This window comes from Rattus norvegicus, chromosome 6, assembly GCF_021556685.1.
Source record: "Rattus norvegicus strain SHRSP/BbbUtx chromosome 6, alternate assembly SHRSP_T2T, whole genome shotgun sequence".
NCBI classification, from domain to species: domain Eukaryota; kingdom Metazoa; phylum Chordata; class Mammalia; order Rodentia; family Muridae; genus Rattus; species Rattus norvegicus.
The window spans coordinates 54,530,382-54,555,047 of record NC_141539.1 but is presented as its reverse complement, the minus strand read 5'-3'; the positions used below and the strand labels follow the sequence as shown (position 1 = coordinate 54,555,047).

The 24,666-nt window shown below is 38.6% G+C and overlaps 1 protein-coding gene across 4 annotated transcripts in view; it reads right to left on the bottom strand.

Moving 5' to 3' along the window:
* Cog5 (component of oligomeric golgi complex 5) overlaps positions 1–24,666 on the bottom strand; it is a 310,546-nt gene that overhangs the window by 251,797 nt on the left and 34,083 nt on the right.

Sequence of the window (24,666 nt, the reverse complement as noted above, 5' to 3'; positions counted from 1 at the left end):
TTTATGAAGAATTTAGAAATGGTCATATTTTAACAGGGAGAAATTAGCTAGAATTGATTTGTACAGCCATAATCTCATTTGGTAACTAAATGTCATATTTTTACATTGGTATAGAACTTATTTGTTACACAAATTTTAAAAGTATAAGGTTTGGACCAAGTCCTTCTACTGATGTCATTACAAACTTCTGACTTGATTAAAATAGGAATTAGGGGCCAAATAACAAATTCATGGCTCCTAGTTCACCACTAGGGTGTTTTTAAGATATTCTCATTAGAAATAGCTGAGAATAGTTAACGGACAATAGTCCAGATTACCTTATATATTTAGATAGTTTTCAAAAACGTCAGAAATTCACAAAATATGAAGTTAAAGTTATTTATCTTTTGTTGAGACATATCTGCTCCTAACAGTTCCCCTTTGGTAGATTTAACAAAGAAATTGAACATCTCTACCTCCAGGTAAGGTAATACTTTGTGGCTAGGCAGCCATTGGGCAGAAACTGCCTGTTTCATCTACTGACTATACTGTCCGAAAAGGGACACATTATGCAGAATAGTCGACTGATAATCTTTGCCTAGCCAGAATTATCAGCCCTCTTAGATTTCTGCATTTCAAAGGTCTGTCAGTTGATCCTGGGCCAGAAGGCTAAAGACTTTCACTCATGTGTTGCTAACAGGGGACTATGCTAGTAGAAATTTGCCTCTACAATCTATCTTAGTTCTGAAAGCCATGTTAGGCATCCTATGTTTATAGATTTTTGGTCATTCTCAGATTTCTGATGGAGTTGAAGACTAATTAGTCTCTCAGCCTACCCAAGCTAATTAACTTTGAGAAAACATAGTTGCCTGGATGTTTCTAATGGTAATAGTTGTGCACAGCTTATATTTGTTAAAAAAAAGATTTTTTTTTAATTGAACAGAAAGGGTGATGTGGAAGATGATGCCATTATGCAGCAAGTTGGATCCAGGACACGGCGAAGCCTATCGCTGGATGAGAAGGAAGGGTGGGTGGGGAAAAGTCTAGGAAGGACAGAGGAGGAACAAGGAAAATCAAGACGGAGCAGGGTGACCCAGATCCAGGTGGACAGGTGAATTTTATCTTGTCTAACTGAGTGGTTTATGTCTTTATTAATTGGCAGTGAATCTATTGTGTGGATGTATTGTAGATTGAGAATTTAACATATAAATCTGATTGATACATTAAAAAGAAAACATGCATTCATTAGACCTGATAGCACGAGTCTGGTATCCCAGCTAGAAGGCTGAGCTGAAGCAGGTTCACAAATTCAGGCATTCAAAGCCTGGTTGGGTTAGTGAGATCCTGTCTCAAAATAAAAAAGAGCTGGATGATAGGGCACAGTTGTTGCCCATCAAAGTGTGTAGCTGTGTGTGTGTGTTTGTATGTATGTATGTATGTATGTATGTATGTATGTATGTATCTATGTACATGTATTTGTGTATATGTACACTCTAAGAATATAAAATGGTACAACTATGAACTATGAGTATGACTATACTCATACATGATATATATATACATATCATTCAGTCAAAATAATTAATTATAAAATTTCATGACCAATGTCTATAATTAAATTGATATTTTGATGATTAAGTACTGTTGTTGAATATTTTTATCTTTTTTAACACAAAACTATTAAAATTTAACACTAAACAGAACAGATAATAATAACCTCTGCATTGAAGAAAGGGTGGGGAGTGTGGCTGGAGCAATGGCCCCTCAGAAAGAGCACTGGCTGATCTTGCAGCAGACCCAGATTTGGTTCCTAGCACCTACATGGTAGTTCACAAGCATCTACAGCTCCAGTTCAGGGACTCCAACACCATCTTCAGGCCTCTCTGGCTACTAGAAAACACTCATACGCACAACATAAAAAATGGATTTTAAAAAATTCCTCAAAAGTAACAACATAACAAGAAGCAGTCTCCCATTCATATAATCATGAAGTCTGGCTTAATTCAAAAATAAATTTTAAAATATTACAACAGAAAAAGGGGTACTGTAACACATAAAGAATCAGTCAAGCAAGAAGAATCATGCCTCCAACTGGATAAAAATATATGTCTTAAAATTAAAGAAGGTCCCAGATCATAATATCCTTCTTCTCCATCCCTTACTTTCCAACCTTCAAATATTTACTACTTAAGAGGAATACAGGGAGTGACTGGCCTTAAGAAGTATCACCCAGACATCTTCCCTCTCAATACTCAGAAGCAAATGAATGGCAAGGATATTGTTAAATGTCAACGCGATGTGAAAAAGCAACTGATTTGGGGAGAAAATACCCAGAAAGCCAATCTATCTTTGCACAGAGTAGGCTGGAAAGAATTTTTGAAATGACAAGCAAAAGAATTCAACTTTCATTAACTTGTAAATTCTTCTTGCCTAAAATTTATAATTTGCATTAAGACATCTGTACCCAAGATTGAATGAGTTTTGTAGCCTATGAAATGCTGTTTCTTTTAGATATAATAATCTGTCAATAACCATTTATACTAACAAAAATGCTTACTGGTTTCACAGTATAAGTTCTTAAGCTACATAAATGTTTGAAGAGCTTAATGAGTAACATATGGCATAGGACCCAGTCAGGAGAATCAGTAACTACCCAGAGCTGTCAAAGAGCAGTAGTCTTCAGGCCTCGTCCTCATGACTGCTCGTCAGGTCTTCAGTCCTGTCAGTGCTCACACAGCCTGGCTAGCGATACGTACAAATCTATTAGCCCGTAAGCACTGAAGGAGGAAGGTGCTTTACATGACACAGTGACAGCGCTCAGCCCTCAAACCAAACTCAGATACTGCATAAACGAGTTTCTATGTGCTTACAAAAGTGGCAGACATAAAACAAATGTTAACTTCCAAATCAGAAGGAAAAACATAATAAAACTACAAAAAAATTTAATTTAATTTAAAAAGAGCAATGGTGCTCAAAGGAAAAGGGTGTGTGTGCCCCAAGTAGCTGCAGGAGAGTTGGCACTTGAACTTTTACTGAGGTGAGACTGGCTTGTGACATGAGGGCAAGTGGAGCGTGGTCACACAGATCAGCATGAACAAGCACACGAAGCAAGCTTTACAAGGAAACGAGTCTGTTTGAGTGAAACGCAGACTGAATATGAACGAAGAGAAAAGTCAGGAAGCTGGGGTATTAACTCATTTGTTACACACACACACACAAAAGAAAATGTACTTGTTTTTATTTTCTTAAGTGTTTTGCTGTCTTTGTATTTTCAGACCAGATACTGATGCAGACGATTCTTTTTCATAAATATTTCTAATGACTACAGTTTGCTTTTAATCTAGTGTTTGTCCACCTGATGAGGATTTTTTTGATCTAGTCACATCTGTTACTCTGGATATTGTTCAGGGATTTCTTTCCTAGTGTTTTTCCCCATCTGCCAGCCCCAGGTAGTCTAGTATTACCTCAATCATCATGAAATATTTACTCACCAAAGAATAGGTATCGATAAAGGGTGCTTTAATAGCATCCTTGACACTTGGAGTTTATTACATTTTTTCTTAATTCTGAATAGAGTTTATAATAAGGGTGATCAGATGTTCATGTATGTACAATATAGATTCAGATAGCAAAGTTTTATGCACGGTAGAGGTGTTCTTTTACTATTATTTTACATCTTGTATAAGTTCTTTGAGAGTTTTGAGCTTACTACAATCTGTTTTGATCATAGCCAGATACACCCAGCTCTTTCCAGATCCACCCTCCTGGTTCCCTATCTAATTAACTTTGTGTCCTTAAAAAAACAAACAAAAAACCTTTAAGAACGATCCAGTCCCTCAGTCCAGTAATTATCTTCCTAGATTTAAATACATGTGAGGGAGGCTAAACAAGGTATTTTCTCTCTTTCTGTCCCCTTCCCCCTCCCTCCTTTGTTTCTCTTACCATATTTACCTCAATATCTAGACCACTTTGATGTGAGAGGTTAGCAATCTCACAAATTTTTCATTTTCTCTTCCTAAAGGACAATTCCACTAATTTTTTCCATTCCCTAATTATACTATTCATACCTACATTTTACTGAAAGTTGAAACACAATGTAATATTTAACAGAAAATCATAGGAAGCCAGATATAATGGTACATGCCTATAGCCCCTCAACTAGGGAAGTAGAGGCAAGAGAATAAGAAATTAAGGGCCAGCCAATAAGACATCTGTCTCAAAAACAAAACGCATGCGCGCGCGCACACACACACACACACACAGAGAAAGAGAGAGAGAGAGAGATAGAGAGAGAGAGAGAGAACAAAGAAGTGAAAGAAAGAAAAAGGAGGAAGAAGAAAAAAGAAATGTTGCAGTAAGGGATCTATATTTTTCAAATGTAGAATCAGAGTATCTCACAAGTTACATAAGACATTGCAGAATCACATTTACAGAAATATATATATATAATTACTTTCAACTTAGAAACTATAAAACATAGAGAAATCTAATTACAAATAGTAATAAAAGATGACAAAAATACAATAACAAACTCCATCCCAAGATTTGAATGAGAAAGCCCAACTAAAATTTGAAAACCCCAAGCAAATAAGAAGTATTATAAAATAACAGACATGTCCAACCTAGAAAGAATGAGTTATTCACAAAATAAGTGAGGTGTGAAACCTTCAAGTTAAATGCTTATCCGTTCCCAGAGTCACTAAGTTCACGGCTCCAGGAAGCAAGGGCTCCTTATACCTAGGTAACAGTAAGTGGTAGTGTTGCAGTGTAATGTGGTTGCTATGTGAACAGCTATACTCAAATAACTTACGCATGGACAAAGATGAAGGCAAAAATATCCCAAGATAGCGAGGTGAATACACTTTAAATACTGTGGTAAGAAGCCAATAGGTAAACAAGTAACATGCATAATTAAAGATAAATAGGAAGAACATTAAAAAATAAAATTAGACAATGTCTATCACAGATAAGGCTTCTATGAACATAATGCAACACACGCCCCTGCGGTATGGCTGGGCATCTTCTGGGTATATGCCCAAGAATGGTATAGCTGGGTCTTTAGATAGATCTACTTCCAATTTTCTGAGGAACCTCCAGATTGATTTCCAGACCAGACGTCCCAAAACGGAAGAATTGATACAGAAAATGCGGTTCATTTACACAACAGAACACTACTCAGCTATTGAGAATGGGGACGCTGTGAGTTTTGTAGGCAAATGGATGGAACTAAGTGAGGTAACTCAGACCCAGAAGAACATGCATGGCACGTACTCACTGACAGCACGTACTCACTGACAGCACGTACTCACTGACAGCACGTACTCACTAATAATCCAAAAAGTACAGAACACCCAGGATCCAATCCACAGAACTCAAGAAGGTTAACAAGCAGAAGGGTCCAAGTGAGGATGTTTCAATCCCACTTGGGAGGGAGAAGAAAGCAATCACAGTAGGCAGAGGGAGAGAGCTGAGTGGGAGAAGAAAGAGGAGGGGAATCAGGTATGGAGAGGGAGACAGGAGAGAAGCCTGAGGACCAACAGAATGAATGCAAATATGCAACCTCCAGGAGCGGGTAGATGGGAAGGGGGAACCCTCTAGAAGGTACCAGAGACCTGGGAGGTGAGAGACTCACATGACTCAAAGGGCGGAACCGGAGATGAAAAGCCAGACACTGAGGAGAGGGAACTTGTAGAGTTCGCCTCCGGTAGAAAAATGCACCAAGTGGAGGGATGGGGTTGCCATCCCACAGTCAAAAACTCTGACCCGGAATTGTTCCTGTTTAAATGAACTGCAGGGACAAAAAAATGGAGAAGAGACTGAGGGAAAGACAGTCCAGTGACCAGCCCAACTTGGGATCCAGCTCAAGGGGATGCTCCATGGCCTGACACTATTACTGATACTATGCTTACAGACAGGAGCCTATCATGGCTGTCCTCTGAGAGCCTCAACAAGTAGCTGACTGAGACAGCTGCAGATACTTACTCCCAACCACTAGACAGAAGTTGAGGACCCCTGTGGTTGAATTAGGGAAAGGCTGGGAAAAGCTGAGGAGGAGAGTGACCACATAGGAAGACCAGCAGTCTCAACTAACCTGTACTGAAAGTGGCAGTCTTGTCTAGTCCCTGATTTTAGTGGGATTGCTTCAAGTTTCTCTCCATTTAGTTTGATATTGGTTACTGCTTTACTATGTTTAGGTATGGGCCTTGAAGTCCTGACCTTTCTAAGACTTTTAATATGAAGGGGTGTTGAATTTTGTCAAATGCTTTCTCAGCATCTAATGAGATGATCAGGTGACTTTTTTTCCTTTGAGTTTGTTTATACACTAAATTACGTTGATGGATTTCCTCATATTGAACCATTCCTGCATCCCTGGGTTGAAGACTACTTGATCATGATGGATGTTAATTTTGGTGTGTTCTGAGATTCAGTTTTTGAGAATTTTATTGAGTGAGTATTTTGCATCGATATTCATAAGGGAAATTGGTCTAAAGTTCTCTTTCTTTGTTGGGTCTTTGTGTGGTTTAGGTATAAGTGTAATTGTGGCTTCATAGATTGAATTGGGTACTGTTTCTTTTGTTTCTATTTTATGGAATAGTTTGAAGAGTATTGGTATTAGGTTTTCTTGAAGGTCTGATAGAATTTTGTACTAAACCCATCTGGTCTTGAGCTTTTTTTGGTTGGGAGACTTTTTTTTTTTTTTGGTTCTTTTTTTCGGAGCTGGGGACCGAACCCAGGGCCTTGCGCTTCCTAGGCAAGCGCTCTACCACTGAGCTAAATCCCCAGCCCAGGTTGGGAGACTTTTAATCACTATTTCTATTTCCTTATGGGTTATGGGACTGTTTATATTGTTTATCTGATCCTGATTTAATGTTGGTACCTGGTATCTGTCTAGAAAATTGTCCATTTCAACCAGATTTTCCAGTTTTGTTGAGTATAGTCTTTTGTATAGGCTCTGATTTTTTTTTATTAACTTGAGTATTTCTTATTTACATTTCGAGTGTTATTCCCTTTCCCGGTTTCCGGGCAAACATCCCCCTAATCCCTCCCGCTCCCCTTCTTTATGGGTGTTCCCCTCCCCATCCTCCCCCCATTGCCACCCTCCCCCCAACAATCACGTTCACTGGGGGTTCAGTCTTAGCAGGACCAAGGGCTTCCCCTTACACTGGTGATCTTACTAGGATATTCAATGCTACCTATGAGGTCAGAGTCCAGGGTCAGTCCATGTATAGTCTTTAGGTAGTGGCTTAGTCCCTGGAAGCTCTGGTTGCTTGGCATTGTTGTTCATATGGGGTCTCGAGCCCCTTCAAGTTTTCCAGTTCTTTCTCTGATTCCTTCAACGGGGGTAGGATCTGATTTTTTTAATTTCCTCTATTTCTGTTGTTAATGTCTCCCTTTTCATTTCTGATTAGACTCCTTTCATCTTAAATGACATTACTTCAAAGGACTGCTGAATGCCATAAGAACTAGCTTGTGATGAAAGTACTTGGATCTGGGATCTATCCAGCACTTAACCACATTATTATAAAATTTGTATAAAAACAGTTAATGTCATTTCTATTCAAGTATGTGATACGGTCTATGATTGTTTGTTTTTGTTTTGTGAAATAGGGTTTCTCTATAGAGCCTTCACTGTCCTGGAACTCCATCCCTGGACTAGCCTAGCCTCAAATTCAGATATTCAACTCTTCTGCAAAGTACTTAAAGGGATAAAGACATGCATCTCCATTTAAAGGGGTAAGTTATAAAAAGTCACTATGACTTTTCTCAATTGATACTTCAGGAACTTGGATTATACTTTCCTTAAGTATTTTTTATTATCTTTCAAGTGCCCACCTCTAACTTGAAAATATGTAAACTAAGAGTTCGACATTTTATTCTCAGAAAACAAATTCATGAGGAAAGCCAAGTATGTTGGTCCATCCCTGTAATCCCAGCTCTCAGTAAGCTGGGGCAAGAGAAATGCCAGAAATCTAAGGTCAGCAGAGGTTACACAATGAGTTCCATGTCAACTTGAGCTGCAGAGTAAGAAGCTGTCTGGAGGGAAAAAATCCATGAGGAGTGTGCACATAAAAGAAACAATCATTTTTTTTGTTGTTGTTTGTTTGTTTAGAACTGCAAATGCACTTTTAAATGCAGAAAGGTAAAACAACCAGAGTATGTTATGTACCCAAGGTGGCCAGTAAAATGTGACAAACTTCTTTTCTTTTTTTTTTTTCCTTTTTTTTTTTACTACTAAATTAAAAAGGATGAGAGAAAAGCAACCTTTGGGGCCTCTGCTATATGCCAGGCAAGAACTTAGGCAATTCTATAACTTCTGTCTCATTAAATCTCAACAGTCTTTAGATATAGGAAAGAAGTTGTTCAAGTCAGTAGTCACCAAGACAGATTGAAATGGAATTTAAACCCTGATCTAAATAGTTTCAAAGCTTATCTTTTCCTGTCTCAATCTAAATTCAACAGCAGAAATGTTTGTAATCATTTCTAATATAATTTTATATCCTTGAGTCTCTAAAGGGTTGGCAATGTATCACTTTGATGAATGAAGAATTTATGTACACTGTGTTGTTCTGACCGTTATGTTAAAATAATGAGCCCACAAGTACACATTCAACAAGATTTAGTCATTTCCTCTCAGTGAGAATCTTCCTAACATTTCTTTTTAGCTTTTATTTTTCATTACTAAAGTTTGAGTCACTTTAAAATATCAATTTCATTACTTAGTCTTAAAAGGACTAATATTCTACATCAATTAATTAGGTAGCCATTTTTAATGATTCCCAAAATTTGTCAGTAAACAATATGCCACCAAGTAACTTTTATTCTCTGCCCCGCAATTGTCATAATTAGGATCTGTGGGAAAGATTGAGATGTTTCTTGTTTTATTTTGTGAAGAGATCACCCTGAAGATACTCTTCAGCAATGATCAAGCTGGAGAATCTGGGTCACCATACAGAGACTTTTTACAAGTCTCTTTTTTTTTACAAGTCTCTTCCCAAAGAAAGCTTTAGAGCAGTGCTTCTTACCTTTCCTCGTGTTGTGACCTTTAATACAGTTCCTCATGTTGTGCTGACTCCAACCATAAACTTATTTTCACTGCTACTTCATAAAGTTAACTTTGCTACTGTTATAAATGATAATATAAAGATCTGATATGCAGAATATCCAGTATGTGACCCCTCTACTGACTAGTTTTATGTCAAATTGACACAATCTAGAGTCATCAGAGAAGAAGGAGCCTCATTTGAGGAAATGCCTCCATGAGATTCAGCTGCAAGGCATCTTGTCAACTAGTGATTCATAGGAGAGGGCCCATTGTGAGTAGTGCCATCCCTGGGCTGGTAGTTCTAGATTATGTAAGAAAGCAGGCTGAGCAAGGGATGTGAAGCAAGTCAATAAAGCAGCAACCCTCCATGGCCTCTGCATCAGTTCCTGCCTTCAGGTTCTTACTCTGAGTTCCTGTCTGATTCTTTCAGTGATGAACAGCAATGTGGAAGTGTAAGCTGAATAAACCCTTTCCTCCCCAACTTGCTTTTTGGTCACGGTGTTTCCCTTGCAATAACAGAAACCCTAAGTAAGAGAATCTCCAAAGGGGTCATGACCCACAGGTTGAGAACTGCTGCTTTAGAGCCTTCAGCTGCCTTAATGATTTAATATAAGAAACATAGCCATTCTCCATTTATGTGTGTATGTGTGTGTTGTTGCACATGTGTGCAGGTATGTATGCATGAGCATGCAGAAGGCAAAAGTTAGTGCTAAGTATCTTCCTCAAGCGTTCTTCCTCCACCTTAATTTTTAGGATAAGATCTCTTAATGAACCTGACTCTTACTAACTGGCTAGACCAGCAAGATCAAGGGATCCTCCTATCTCTGGCACTTAGCCCTAGAATTACAGGTGCACGCTGCCTTGCCCAGCCTCTTGCATTGCTGCCGGGGATCGAAATACTCATACTTGTGTGACAAACACTTTACTGATTGGGCCTTTGTCCCAATCCTTAAGATTTACACATTTTCAAATTTCTTTTAAAATTGATTTTTGGGGGGCTGGAGAGATGGCACAGTATTTAAAAGTACTGGCTGCTCTTCCAGAACCAAACCTCAATTTATAAACAAGGAAAAATTCCACTAATTTCAGTTAAGCAAATTAGGACAGTAGAGTTAAATAGCTCACCATTCTTTTTATCCAAATCACAAGGTTTCTTCAGAATATGCACTAAACAAATAGAATGAGTCTCAATGGGAAACTCAATGGAAAATTTCCTGCTCACTGCAATGAAATCTTCAATAAATATATTCTGATTTCCATTATGCTCTGGGATTAGTCCCCAGCACCACAAAATGTGTCTCATTTCTTTCCTGGCTATCAGTCGAGAAAGTTTCCAACTTCTATCACACTAATCTAACTTGACTCACAGTCCCTTTCTTTTACCTTCAACATCACCAACAGAAGATCCCAAACTGTCCATGCTTTACTTTCCTGTCTTCATTATCCATTATCTGATCCAGTTTCGCTTCCCTCGTCCATTTTTTAAGAAGTTAGTGACTGACACTGAAACAATAATAATCTAGAATAACTTACTAATCTCAAGGCCTGTGTCTTAACTACAAAGTCCTTCTTGCCATTCAAAGAAACATACTCATAGTTTCTATGAATTACAGGCATGGGCATCTTTAAGCTGGCTATTATAATGCCTGGAGCATTCGTCATTAAACTTTGCTCATCTGAAGTCAAAAATAAAAGCACTTAGTGTGACACTATTGCTATGATATGAATTTATGATAATCCCAATGCCACAGTCTTGGTAGGCAAAGGTCTTCAGGGATATGTGAGTTCATAAGGTGTCTGCTTCATACGACTTAGTTATGGAAGATATTAAAAATTAATACTGCTATTAAAAGGGCTGGTAGGAGTTTGTTTTCTCTTCTACCAAGTGTGAACAGATTTCCCCTTAGTCCTGCCTCTCTTCCTCAGGCAGATACAGCAAGAAGAAACTTATGAAAACCCAGTGTTTCCAGATTGAACTTATCAGCGTCCAGAATGATAAGAGGATAAATTTTGTTCTTTATAACTTATCCAGGCAGCAATACTGTTTAAGTACCATACAATGCATGAATACGCCACACTGGCACATTAAGATCAAAAGCACTCAGTTTAGCTGTGCAGCAACTGTACCAGTGCATTGCTATCAATAAAGTCACTTATCTAAATAAGTATTAACCAGCAAATTCTTAATTTTGTTAAAGGAATAATACTAGCCTATCTTTAATGGCGCTGAATAAACTTCTTCATGTAAAACAGCCCTTTCTAACTCTAGACTCTTCTCCCTTTGCTTCACTACTTCAAAGTCCCACAAATCTTAATTCTGAAACAATTTACCATAATATTCAAGACATGCTGGAAGGTCCCCAATTTGGATAAGACCTGGGAAACAGCAATTTCATGTAACAGAAATAAGGCAAATTTACTCAAATGGTCACAAGGCAAAAGTAAATTACACAGAGCTAGAATGCTCTAGAATCATGTGACTCCACTTAAGATTATAGGAAGGCTTCTTCACATTAGTCTTGTCAGAAAAATAACTTTCAATGGACACAGTGTCTCTACAGCTTTCTAAGTATCTTGGAAAAATTATTACATTGAAAAGAAAATGACCACATGAAGATTTCAGTCTTTAATAAAAAATTTCAAAGACTATCCTTTCAAAATAAAATAATGTTTAGTAGTTGTGGATCCCAAAGTTAAGTACAAATAAAATGACCTATATTAACTAATATAAAACATTCTTATTATATCAATCATTATTTGAGAATAGAAAGATTATATATGTGCCATTTCCATTTAACATTACTCTTCTAGTTGTATTTCAAAGACAAAACAGGAATTCTTAATTTATATAAATTATCTTCAAACTAATTCAAATTTACAATGCTTAGTTTACAGACTAGAAGTACGTATGAGAAACAGATAATACAAATTAACTTAGCTTGGTCTCTCTAATGGCCTAACAAATTGATCCGGCACAGCTCCCTGCAGATAAGTGCTAATCTAGATAAAGCACTTTTAAAAATCTGCTATCTGATATCAATATTAAAAAGCTGAGGTAATTAAGCGGAATAATCCTAGCAAAAAACACAGACATTTATTTCAAGGAAACAGAAGCAGCCCAATAAATCCACACATGAGCAAGTAAATGACTTTCAGAAGTGACCCCGGACATTAAATGACATACTAAAAACTTGTTTTGGTTTATGACTCTAAATACTAGAAAGTCCAAGAAGCAGGCATCAATAACTAGGTAGCTGAACTGAAGATATAAACAGAAAAACCACAAAGCCAAGAGAATGTGTTCAAAGAAAGGCAACACAGTAACTAACCCAGCTCCCTAGAAAAATGTCTTATCCTCCTAATAACCCAATTATCTCATAAAAACCCTATCTCCCAGGAATGCCATGACAGCAACCAAACCCCACAGAGCCAGCAAAAGTCAGTCATAAAATGTCACACTATTTAGTATAGACTCATACACTTTGTTAACAGATTTGAAATGGAAGATTCCACATCATACATGAAAATAAAGATCCTATCTGATGTTCTGTCCTAGCACACGTGAGTAGATAGTTAGGAATAGAACTGACAATTTCAGCCACTTTTTCTCAAGAAAAGATGTGGATAAACATAAAAGGTTAACAAAGAAATAAACCATAAAATTCAGACACAGCAATTTCCAGTATTACCTATAACTGTTTTTATAGGACCTTAACTTCTGTAAAATAAGTGACAGACAAAACTCTGGACCTTTCACTCTGAGCATCAAGTCTTCTTGATGAATACGCTAAAATCAATTAGCTACAAGATGTATGTGTGGATAACTACCTTGAGTTTGGGGTTTGTTTTTGTTTGTTTGTTGTTTGTTTGCTTGGGTTTTTGTTTTGGTTTTTGGTTTTTGGCTATTTTTAGTTCAGTCATTTAAAACATAGGTTCTAGTAAATGGTTTTGCCAGGTATAATTTTCAGGAATTATTTTCAAAAGTGAAAATAAATTTGTACTTATTTTACTATAATCAAAGTAGAAAAAGAAAATATGGATTTCCATTCCAAAACTCTATTCAGCTGTGATCATAAATCCTAGCTGGAAGCATAAAAACCTTATTTTCAACATAATCTTAAATTTATATATGGCAGAATGCCTTTATTCATCAAAAACTATTTGAAGTTCCTATCACATAAATTAAAACAAATTAATAAATATAGGTCCTATTTTACTAAACTTACCTCTCAAAAGGTCATACCTGTTTTTCACATAATAGTAACATGCCAAACCCTGTAAATATAATTATAATCATAAACTGACACTGAAGCCTTCTAACTTAAACCTAAGCTAATTCATCTTACCAAACTTAAGAGTGATTTTAAAAAAAATGTTTCATATTGCATTTTCTTCTCACAAAGTAATGAAGCATACGAGCTATGAGAAGCAAGCGGGGCAACATGCCTACACACCTGTACAATATTAGACTCAGGGCTGCAGCTGCCCACCTGTACAATATTAGACTCAGGGCTGCACCTGCCCACCTGTACAATATTAGACTCAGGGCTGCACCTGCCCACCTGTACAATATTAGACTCAGGGCTGCACCTGCCCACCTGTACAATATTAGACTCAGGGCTGCACATGCCCACCTGTACAATTACAGAGACTTGGGGATGCACCTGAACAATACATTATGGAGAGTCAAGGGTGTACTTCATTAACCAGCTGATGTCATTTAAAAGGCTCAAACAGCAAATAACCCATACTTATGGGCACTGCAACTATACAGTCAAGGCATATTTTAACAAGTTTTTAATATCATTATTTGTATAAAATCATAAATGATACATGCTACAACAGAAATTCAGTAATGGCTTCAGCATCCAAATGGAAGGACTGGGATTACCACAAAGAAGCAAGAAATGAAAATTTTCCCTAATTACTAGTTTGAAGACCCTTTTACTAAATAACTTACTTTCAAGTATGAGAGTCCCATCAAAGGATAATAGGTAGAAATATACAGCATTATCAGCCAGTCATATGAATAAAACTCAGAAGTACTACTCTAACTGTGAAATAATGGACAACAGTGGGCTAGTTTTGTGTGTCAACTGGACACAAGCTAGAGTCACTAGAGGAAGAAGTATCAGTTTCGGAATGAAGGCTGAGCAAGTCATGTGAAACAAGCCAGTAAGCAGCACCCCTCATGGTCTCTGCATCGGCTCGGCCTCCAGGATCCTGCCCTGCTAGTGCTCCTGTCCTGACTTCCTCCAGTGATAGACTATGATGTGGAAGAGTAAACAGAATCAACCATTTCCTCCCCAACTTGCTTTTTGGTCATGGTTTTCATCACAACAATTGAAAACTTAACTAAGACAAAGCATACACTAAACCTTGGAATGATTTTTATCAGTGTTTACTGACTACTACAGATAAATTTTGCTGCATAAAAATTGAGAAATATTTAACAAAGCTAATAGCTGACACTAGAGCTTTTACAAAACTATGCAAGAACACATTATGAAAACAACACTCCAGCCAGGGAAACTGATCACTGCCCTCCTCAGCCAGCATCAGAGAAGCTTCCTCCTACAGCTGATGGGAACAAACACAGAGAGACACAGCCAGGCATAACGAGGAGTGAGAGACCTTGGAACACTCAGCCCTACATAGAAGTCTTACTAAACCTCTCCAGTCAGGGCTCAGGGAACTCTGCACAAGAGGAAAGTGTGTAAGAGCCAAAGCAAATGGAACGCAACAGGCAAACAAAGCCAGTCCACATGCTCAAGCACATGAACTGAGAAAGACTGAGGCGGCATGCCCACGGCCTGCACAGGTCTGCACCAGACCAGTCCTGGAGCTGAAAGGAGACGTGGACACGTGACCCCATCCCTTAGCCAGAAGCTGTCTCCAGTGGCTAACATTCGCAAATGTAAATTTAGTTTTCTCCAAGGGGAAACAAACTACTCCTATGGATAGACTGCAGGACGAGCAGCAGATGGCCAAGAGATAATGAAATCAATGGCATCTTTGGAAGGTCTTTGTCTCAAAATGTCATCTCAGGACTTTTCCTTCTTTCTAAAAATTGTTATCTTTTATCTTTATCTTCTTAATTTTGTCTATATATTTTTCTCTCTCTTTACCTTATAGGCCCTTTGTGTATATGTTATGGCTTCCAGTCCTGAGTGTGAGAGCAACTGGTTCTCTGCAACTTTGTCTTTTTGTTGGGCCTTTTCTTGGGCTTTTTTTTCCCTATTCAAATGTGTTAGTTTTCTTTTTAATCTTATTTTATTTTATCACTTTCCATTAGAATCCTGTTTGTTTTTTAATGAGAGATGCAGGGATGGGAGTCCAGGTAAGATGGGTGATAGGGAAGGACTGGGAGGAGTAGAGGAGAAACCTAACATATCAGGATACATGATATAAAGGGAAAAATCTATTTTCAAAGAAAAGGAAAAAAACAAACAAATAATAATTTAGAAAAAGGAAAACATAATAAAAAAAAGATAAATTCATAATAACATTTCTAAGGAAAATATGGTTTCCACTAAATAATTAAGAAGGCATAGTGTGAGAGCTGTTAGGAATACACTAGCCATGTGGTCTGTAGACTACCCTGGTCTCACAGCTAGGTTCAACGGAAGGAAATCTTGTCATGTCATACAAATATGTGAGAAATGTTCTGTATACAGATCTAGTCTGCTGTTATATCTGCACAGTGCATGAAATCTTCTCTGTCCACTGACTTTTCTAATTCTCTAGCCTCTTACTCTGCTGGCATGTAGCACTATCTGATATTATATAGAGACAGATACAGTATTATTTATTTTGTGACTAAAGTGATGGTAGAAGACCACAAGGACAGGACTGATACACACATGAGCTCACAGAGGCTGTGACAAGTCCTGTATATGTTAGAAACAGACAAAATCCCAGACTTGAGAAGTGAAGTGGACAAACTCTTCCTCTGAAAAAGAACACTTTCAACTAATGCCTGCTGGGAAAAGAACTACCAGTTTCTCCAAGGGAGTGTCACTAGGCATTAACCATACTCCAGAGCAGCCCCAGACTCCATGCATAGGAGTAACTGTAAATACCAAACAGATACCATATTTATTTTATTTTTGTTTCACTTTAGTCTTATTTCTTACTAGTTAGTTGCTTTTTTGTTTTAATTTTCATTTTTTGAGAGAAAAAAACTGCATAAGTAGAGAAGTGGGAAGGACATGGAAGGGGGGAAATATGATTAAGGGTTGTAAGAAAAAATATATAAAGGGAAGAAAGCACAAAAGATAAATTAACAATTTAAAGACATTACACATATATACAATGAACTATTTTAAATTTTTTCAAATTTTGTTTTGGTTTCGTTGTTCGTTTTTGCTTTTTTATTTTTATTGGATATTTTATGTATTTAACTTTCAAATGTTGTCCCATTTCCCCCCTCTCCTGCCCCCCTTCCCCCTCCTCCTGCTTCTATGACGATTTCCCCACTCCCACCTCAACATCCTAGCATTCCCCTACATTGGGGCATCAAGCCTTCACAGGACCAAGGGCTTCTCCTCCTACAAGGCTGTCCCTGCTACATATGCAGCGGGAACGATGGGTCCCTCCATGTGTACTCTTTGGATGGTGATTTAGTCCCTGGGAGCTCTGGGGTGTCTGGTTGGTTGATGTTGTTCTTCCTATGGGGTTGCAAACCCCTTCAGTTCCTTCAGTCCTTTCTCTACCTCCTCTCCATTGGGGATCCTGGGGCTCAGTCCGATGGTTAATTGTGAGCATCCTCATCTGTATGAGTAAGGCTCTAGCAGAGCCTCTCAGGAGACACCCCTATCAGGCTCCTGCGAGGAAATGCTTCTTGTCATCAGCAATAGTGACTGGGTTTGGTGGCTGCATTTAGGATAGATCCCCAGGTGAGCAGTCTCGGAGACCGTTCCTTCAGTCCCTGCTCCACTCATTGTCTCTATATTTCATCCTGTATTTTGTTCCCCCTTCTAAAAAGGTCCAAAGCATCCACATTTTGGTCTTCCTTCTTGTGCTTCATATTGTCTGTGAATTGTTTCTTGGGTATTCCAAGCTTTTGGGCTAATATCCACTTTTCAATGAGTACATACCATTTTGTGACTGGGTTACCTTATACAGAATAGGGAGATATTTTCTAGTTCCATCCATTTGCCTAAGAATTTCATGTAGTCATTGTTTCTAATAGGTGAGTAGTACTCCATTGTGTAAATGTACCACATTTTCGGTATCCATTCCGCTGTTGAAGGACATCTGGGTTCTTTCCAGCTTCTGGCTATTATAAATAAGGCTAATAGAATTGAAAATCCAAAAATGAATCCACAAACCTATGGTCACTTGATCTTTGACAAAGAAGCTAAAACCACAATGCAAAAAAAGAAGCATTTTCAACAAATGGTGCTGGTTCAACTAGAGGTCAGCATGTAGAAGAATTTAAATTGACCCATTCTTATCGCCCTGTACAAAGCTCAAGTCCAAGTGAATCAAAGACCTCCACATAAAACCAGAAACACTAAAAGTAGTAGATGAGAAAGTGGGGAAGAGCCTCAAAGACATAGGCACTGGGGAAAATTTCCTGAACAGAACACCAATGGCTTAGGCTCTAAGATCAAGAATCAACAAATGGTACCTCGTAAAACTGCAAAGCTTCTGTACAGCAAAGAACACAGTCGTTAGAACAAAACACCAACAGATTGGTTAAAGATCTTTACCAATCCTACATCCGACAGAGGGCTAATAACTAACATATACGAGACTTCAGAGAACCAAATAATCTTCTTTTTAAAAAAAATGGTGTACAGAGCTAAACAAAGAATTCACAGCTGAGGAATGCCGAATGGCTGAGAAGCACCTAAAGAAATGTTCAACATCCTTAGTCATCAAGGAAATACAAATCAAAACAACCCTAAGATTCCACCTCATACTAGTCAGAATGGCTAAAATCGAAAACTCAAGTGACAGCAAGTGCTGGTGAAGATATGGAGAAAGACAAACATGCCTCCATTATTGTGTGGTACCACCACTCTGGAAATCAGTCTGGAGGTTCCTTAGAAAACTGGACATAGTACTACCTGAGGTCTCAACTATACCACTCCTGGGCATACACCCAAAAGATGCTCCAACATATAACAAGGATACATGCTCCACTATGTTCATAGCAGCCTTATTTATAATAGCCAGAAGCTGTAAAGAACCCAGATGTCCTTCAACAGAGGAATGGATACAGAAAATGTGGTACATCTACACAGTGGAGTACTACTTAGCTAAAACCCAGGATAGCTAAAACTATTCTCAACAATAAAAGGACTTCAGGGGGAATCACTATCCCTGAACTCAAGCAATATTACAGAGCAATAGTGATAAAAACTGCATGGTATTGGTACAGAGACAAACAGATAGACCAATGGAACAGAATTGAAGACCCAGAAATGAACCCACACACCTATGGGCACCTGATTTTTGACAAAGGAGCCAAAACCATTCAATGGAAAAAAGACAGCATTTTCACCAAATGGTGCTGGTTCAACTGGAGGTCAACATGTAGAAGAATGCAAATCAATCCATGCTTATCACCCTGTACAAAGCTTAAGTCCAAGAGGATCAAGGACCTCCACATCAAACCAGATACACTCAAACTAATAGAAGAAAAACTAGGGCAGCATCTCGAACACATGGGCACTGGAAAAAGTTTCCTGAACAAAACACCAATGGCTTATGCTCTAAGATCAAGAATCGACAAATGGGATCTCATAAAACTGCAAAGCTTCTATAAGGCAAAGGACACTGTGGTTAGGACAAAACGGCAACCAACAGATTGGGAAAAGATCTTTACCAATCTTACAATAGATAGAGGGCTTACATCCAAAATATACAAAGAACTCAAGAAGTTAGACTACAGGGAGTCAAATAACCCTATTAAAAAATGGGGTTCACACCCGCGGATCCCGGCCCGCAGCAGCTCTCTGCTCCCAAACCCCGTGGGAGAGAGACCTCACTGCCTGATCAGGTGGGCACTCCTGAGGCTGCAGAGCGGAGGAGACCACCAACACTGCCCACCCCTGCCCACATCCCTGGCCCAAGAGGCAACTGTATAAGGCCTCTGGGTTCCCGTAGGGGAGGGCCCAGGAGCGGCAGGACCCCTGCGCCTGAGACACCGCCGGAACCTGAAGGAAACAGACCGGATAAACAGTTCTCTGCACCCAAATCCCGTGGGAGGAAGAGCTAAACCTTCAGAGAGGCAGACATGCCTGGGAAACCAGAAGAGACTGCACTCTGTGCACATCCAGACGCCAGAGGAAAACACCAAACTCCATCTGGAACCCTGGTGCACGGAGGCTCCCGGAAAGAGCGGCGCAGATCTTCCCGGTTGCTGCCGCCGCGGAGAGGACTTAGGCAGTACCCCACGAGCACACTTGAGCCTCGGAACCGCAGGTAGGACCAACTTTTCCCCTGCAAGAAACCTGCCTGGTGAACTCAAGACACAGGCCCACAGGAACAGCTGAAGACCTGTAGAAAGGAAAAACTACACGCCCGAAAGCAGAACACTCTGTCCCCATAACTGGCTGAAAGAAAACAGGAAAACAGGTCTACAGCACTCCTGACACACAGGCTTATAGGACAGTCTAGCCACTGTCAGAAATAGCAGAACAAAGTAACACTAGAGATAATCTGATGGCGAGAGGCAAGCGCAGGAACCCAAGCAACAGAAACCAAGACTACATGGCATCATCGGAGCCCAATTCTCCCACCAAAGCAAACACGGAATATCCAAACACACCAGAAAAGCAAGATCTAGTTTCAAAATCATATTTGATCATGATGCTGGAGGACTTCAAGAAAGACATAAAGAACTCCCTTAGAGAACAAGTAGAAGCCTACAGAGAGGAATTGCAAAAATCCCTGAAAGAATTCCAGGAAAACACAATCAAACAGTTGAAGGAATTAAAAATGGAAATAGAAGCAATCAAGAAAGAACACATGGAAACAACCCTGGACATAGAAAATCAAAAGAAAAGACAAGGTGCTGTAGATACAAGCTTCACCAACAGAATACAAGAGATGGAAGAGAGAATCTCGGGAGCAGAAGATTCCATAGAAATCATTGACTCAACTGTCAAAGATAATGTAAAGCAGAAAAAGCTACTGGTCCAAAACATACAGGAAATCCAGGACTCAATGAGAAGATCAAACCTAAGGATAATAGGTATAGAAGAGAGTGAAGACTCCCAGCTCAAAGGACCAGTAAATATCTTCAACAAAATCATAGAAGAAAACTTCCCTAACCTAAAAAAAGAGATACCCATAGGCATACAAGAAGCCTACAGAACTCCAAATAGATTGGACCAGAAAAGAAACACCTCCCGTCACATAATGGTCAAAACACCAAATGCACAAAATAAAGAAAGAATATTAAAAGCAGTAAGGGAAAAAGGTCAAGTAACATATAAAGGCAGACCTATCAGAATCACACCAGACTTTTCGCCAGAAACTATGAAGGCCAGAAGATCCTGGACAGATGTCATACAGACCCTAAGAGAACACAAATGCCAGCCCAGGTTACTGTATCCTGCAAAACTCTCAATTAACATAGATGGAGAAACCAAGATATTCCATGACAAAACCAAATTTACACAATATCTTTCTACAAATCCAGCACTACAAAGGATAATAAAGGGTAAAGCCCAACATAAGGAGGCAAGCTATACCCTAGAAGAAGCAAGAAACTAATCATCTTGGCAACAAAACAAAGAGAAGAAAAGCACACAAACATAACCTCACATCCAAATATGAATATAACAGGAAGCAATAATCACTATTCCTTAATATCTCTCAACATCAATGGCCTCAACTCCCCAATAAAAAGACATAAATTAACAAACTGGATACTCAATGAGGACCCTGCATTCTGCTGCCTACAGGAAACACACCTCAGAGACAAAGACAGACACTACCTCAGAGTGAAAGGCTGGAAAACAACTTTCCAAGCAAATGGTCAGAAGAAGCAAGCTGGAGTAGCCATTCTAATATCAAATAAAATCAATTTTCAATTAAAAGTCATCAAAAAAGATAAGGAAGGACACTTCATATTCATCAAAGGAAAAATCCACCAAGATGAACTCTCAATCCTCATCTTCGGTTGGTTTATATACAAGTGTGCAATTTCTAGGCTTGAAAGTAAAATGATGCTATCTGGTGCTGGATAGAGGAGCCTTATTTTTTATTATGGCAGCTTGCTATTTTTGTAACATGGTGATTTGGTTGAACACAATAAACTACAGTAGTAACTGATCTCCCCTTCTTCCTGGATGAGTGAGGAGATGATTAAATGTTGATGTCAGCATCCTTGAGCATATTCAGATGAGCTTCTGCTTCTGTTGAAAAGGATGCCGTGTTTGATTGTGGTCCGAAGCTTTGAAGCACTACTTGGCATCTCCTTCCTTGGAGGTCTCACTGTTTAAACATAACAGATTTGATAGCTTGTTGGTAAGGTGAGGTCCAGCTTGTCTCCACCAGGTCATCTTCATGTGAATCCGGTGGTTATAGGTTTTGTTCTAGGGATATTTCATTTTTTTAATAACGGTTTTAGCTGACATTCATGGAGAGAATGAATCCTTAGAACTGTGCCACTAGTGAAAGGAAATCCTGTCTAGAGTATGTTTCTTTACAAAGCTGTGTCACACCATCCTTTGGGCCCTCTGCTGGAAAAGTAGAATCAAGTCTCAAATAATGCCTTTTAAATTATATCCTCTAGTATTATAGATGTAGGACAGTACTGTATCATACCTCTGTGGATGTAAAATAGCTTGTACCTGCTTTATGATACGTAGTAGTGACCGTGCTTTATCAGAGCTGTTTTTAATGATGTTGCTCAGAATGTTTTCTTTCCAGATGATGATTGAGAAGCTAATTTAAAAAAAAAAATGGTGCCAGGTACCACAAGAGTAACAGAACTGTGCTGTTTTCTCGGGTTTTGGTTTTTTACTTTTTTTTTTTTTTAATGGAGTGTGCTGGATGTCTCTACAGTTTTGTTCAGATGACTGCAGAACCTGGAAAAGCTGTTGCTGCTGTTGATGCATAACACACTGCTATTATTGGTCTTTTTATATAAATATAAATATATATATACAGATATATAATTTGAATTTTTTGAAACTTTAGCTGTGCTGTCAACTTTGGAAAAAAGTATCCCCGTTTACTGTGTTGAGTTGGCACTGTACAGAAATTAACAGCCATATTGGTCTAGAAATGTTGAACTTAAGTTTTTTCCATTTGTACAGGGGTAACACACTGTATTAAATATGTAAGGTCTTATCTATGTGGGTTTGATTACAAAAACTAATAAAGTATTCTCTAAATTTAAAAAAAAAATGGGGTTCAGAGCTAAACAAACAATTCACAGCTGAGGAATGCCGAATGGCTGAGAAACACCTAAAGAAATGTTCAACATCTTTAGTCATAAGGGAAATGCAAATCAAAACAACCCTGAGATTTCACCTCACACCAGTGAGAATGGCTAAGATCAAAAACTCAGGTGACAACAAATGCTGGCGAGGATGTGGAGAAAGAGGAACACTCCTCCATTGTTGGTGGGATTGCAGACTGGTACAACCATTCTGGAAATCAGTCTGGAGGTTCCTCAGAAAACTGGACATTGAACTACCTGAGGATCCAGCTATACCTCTCTTGGGCATATACCCACAGGGTACCCCAACATATAAAAAAGACACGTGCTCCACTATGTTCATCGCAGCCTTATTTATAATAGCCAGAAGCTGGAAAGAACCCAGATGCCCTTCAACAGAGGAATGAATACAGAAAATGTGGCTCATCTACACAATGGAATATTACTCAGCTATCAAAAACAATGCCTTTATGAAATTCATAGACAAATGGTTGGAACTGGAAAATATCATCCTGACTGAGGTAACCCAATCACAGAAAAACACACATGGCATGCACTCATTGATAAGTGGCTATTAGCCCAAATGCTTGAATTACCTTAGATGCCTAGAACACATGAAACTTCAAGACGGATGATCAAAATGTGAATGCTTCACTCCTTCTTTAAAAGGGGGAACAAGAATACCCTTGGCAGGGAATAGAGAGGCAAAGATTAAAACAGAGACTGAAGGAACACCCATTCAGAGCCTGCCCCTCATGTGGCCCATACATATACAGCCACCCAATTAGACAAGATGGATGAAGCAAAGAAGTGCAGGCCGACAGGAGCCGGATGTAGATCTCTCCTGAGAGACACTGCCAGAATACAGCAAATACAGAGGCGAATGCCAGCAGCAAACCACTGAACTGAGAATAGGACCCCCGTTGAAGGAATCAGAGAAAGAACTGGAAGAGCTTGAAGGGGCTCGAGACCCCTTATGAACAACAATGCCAAGCAACTAGAGCTTCCAGTGACTAAGCCACTACCTAAAGACTATACATGGACTGACCCTGGACTCTGACCTCATAGGTAGCAATGAATATCCTAGTAAGATCACCAGTGTAAGAGGAAGCCCTTGGTCCTGCTAAGACTGAACCCCCAGTGAACGTGATTGTTGGGGGGAGGGCGGCAATGGGGAGAGGGTGGGGAGGGGAACACCCATAAAGAAGGGGAGCGGAGGGATTAGGGGGATATTTGCCTGGAAACCGGGAAAGGGAATAACATTCGAAATGTAAATAAGAAATACTCAAGTTAATAAAAAAAAAAAGAAAGAAAGAAAAAAAATGACTTCCTGAAATTCTTAGGCAAATGGATCATCCTGAGTGAGGTAACCCAGTCATAAAAGAACACACATGGTATGCACTCACTGAAAAGTGGATATTAGCCTAAAAGTTCAAAATTTTTCATTGGTTTCATTGAAATAGAATTGCATCATTTTCCTTTTCTTTCCTCCCTCCAGACCTCCCATTTACCCTCCCTCATTCTCCTACCATGCTCCCCCAATTTTCAAATTGATATCTCCTATTTCTTTGATTATCATTACATACATAGACATGTATGTGTATATAACCTGAGTCCAAATAAAAACCAACCAGGTGATATACATAAGAATGAATTTTAAATTTTTAAAATAAAAAAATGAATCTTTAAAAAAAAACTCAAATATTACTCACTGCTTACAAAATTAACTTTGGTATAATATATTCCAGCAAAATAAATAGCATTTATCATGATGAGCCTAACCAATGTCTATATTTAAGTATCACACAAATGAAATGTTAAAGCATGATTTGGAAAGTTATTTCTTTGGTCATATATATGAAAATATATGATCATGTACATGATCATATATGAAAATATGATATAAACATTATAGCAGTGATTCTCAACCTTCCCATAGCCCTTTAATACAGTTCTCATGTCGTGGTGACTCCCAACCATAAAATTATTTCCTTATGACTTAATAACTGTAATTTTGCTGTTATGAATTATAATGTAAATATCTGAGCTGTGGCCCCAAAGGAATCACAACTCACAGCTTGAGAACCACTGCATTAAACAAGACTTTGCAATTGAAATATCAATACCAGGAAAACTCAGAACATGTCAAACACATTTTTCTCATGTTCCTTTGGCATAACCATGCCATCAAGGGTAAGCAAACCGACAATATTTAAGATATACATAATCAAAGACC